This window comes from Orycteropus afer, unplaced genomic scaffold (assembly GCF_000298275.1).
Source record: "Orycteropus afer afer isolate SDZICR_OR568_19922 unplaced genomic scaffold, OryAfe1.0 scaffold00285, whole genome shotgun sequence".
NCBI classification, from domain to species: Eukaryota; Metazoa; Chordata; class Mammalia; order Tubulidentata; family Orycteropodidae; genus Orycteropus; species Orycteropus afer.
This window is the reverse complement of record NW_006921872.1, coordinates 1,694,405-1,696,314: the sequence shown is the minus strand read 5'-3', so window position 1 is coordinate 1,696,314 and position 1,910 is coordinate 1,694,405.

Sequence of the window (1,910 nt, the reverse complement as noted above, 5' to 3'; positions counted from 1 at the left end):
AAAAGATTTACAGCTTAGGAAACTATATGGGACAGTTTTACTCTGTCTTATAGTGTTGCTACGAGTCAAAATTGACTCGATGGCAGTGAGTTTGGTTCTTTTTTTTTTTTTTTCCAGTTTGTAGTTTTTAGGGAACTATTTATGTTTTTATGTGGTTGGTCCCTCCCCCTTTTATTAATTGTTATTTGGGTGAAAGTTTACAGAGAAAATTGGTTTCCCATCCAAAAATTCACACACATTTTGTTTTCTGACATTCATTGCAAGGCCCACAATGTAACAGCACTCTTTCCATTTTCTGTGTTTACCATTTTCCTTCATCTTTTACTGCCTTCTGAGCTTTATCCCTGGGCAAACACTGCCCTTTTGGTGCATCTTCCTGGTATTAATGTTCACGTTATAGATCTATTGTGTGGCTGGAATTTAAGCCACAGAAGTTGAGTTTAGTTCTTGATTTGAAGGGTGTCTAAGGTCCACATTCTCAGGGGGGCTTCCACCAGTCTTCATCAGGCCAGTAAGCCTGATCTTTTTTACGATTTTGAGTTTTGGTCTACATTTTCCTTCCACTCTATCCAGGATCTCCTATTGTGATCCCTTTCAAAGTGATCTGCTGTGGTAGTTGAACACTATCTAGCTCTTCTAGTCTCAAGGTCATGGAGGCTGTGGTTCACATGGTCATAAAAACGTTTAGTTTGCTCAATCAGGATCCAAACAAACACTGCATTGGTCTGTTATGTCTCTTAGAACCCGTCTTTCTGTAGCAATCGATCTTCTGCCCTTCCCATCTACCCCGCCCCCTTTTTTCTTTTCCATTTATTTACAAAATAATTTGACCTCATTTGACCTGCAGAATGTCTTGTATCCTGCATTTGGCCAACCACTTCTTCACTGTGCCATTTAACTTGTTCTTATCGCCCTCATGTTTCCTATAAACTGGTATTTAAATCTAGAGGCCTGATTATCTTCTATTTTTTAAGGCAAGAATATATCATAGAATGAAGTTAAGATTGATCCATGGGTTCAGGTGTTAGCTGTCCTTCTGTTTGTAACCTATGCCCAATAGCTTTAGCACCTTGCCTTGAGCTATTGACAGTTATGAAAATGGTGGTTTTCAAATTTTGTCATTCCTATACTTAGGACCTAAATAGCTCTAGTGGTGCTGTGTTTAAGGCATTGGCTGTTAACCTAAAGGACTTGAATCGGTGGCCTGCTGTACTGCCTGCTGATCTTGAGGTTATTGCTTTCATAGCCTGTGAGCCAATAATCTTCCATTTTACCTGCTGATCTTGGATTCATCATCCTCTAAAGCCAGCAGACTGCTACACTGCCTGCTCATGTTGCACTCATCAGTCCCCACAGCTGTGTGTCAGGAGAAGCCTGCAGCTTGACCTCTGACCCAAGGACTTGGGACTTGCCAACCACTACAACTGCATGAGCCATTTCCTGAAGATAAATGTGTATTTACTTGCCTCATTGGTGTTTGGTTTTCCTTCTCTAGAAAACCCAGCCTAAGACAGGAACTTTATACTGTTTTAATATTTAATAACTACTATATTTACATAGGAGCTCTGGTAGTGTAGTGCCTAAGGCACATGACTGCTAATCAGAAGGCTGGCAGTTCAAACTCACCAGGCACTCCTCAGAAGGAAGGTTGGGCAATCTACTTCCATAGTGATACTGACTCAGAAACCCAAGGAGGGGTCACTATGAGTTAGGGCCGACTTGATGGCACATAACAACAACAACATTTACAAGGATTAAGAATTTAAAAGTTAATTTAAAAAAAAAAAAGAAGAAGGCTGCAAAAACGACAAGGAGGCCACATGTTCTGACCTTCTCTAATCCCACAAGGGGAAGACAGGATTACCAGCAGTAACCCAAGGCCTATTCCTGCCAGGCCAGACATGCTGCCT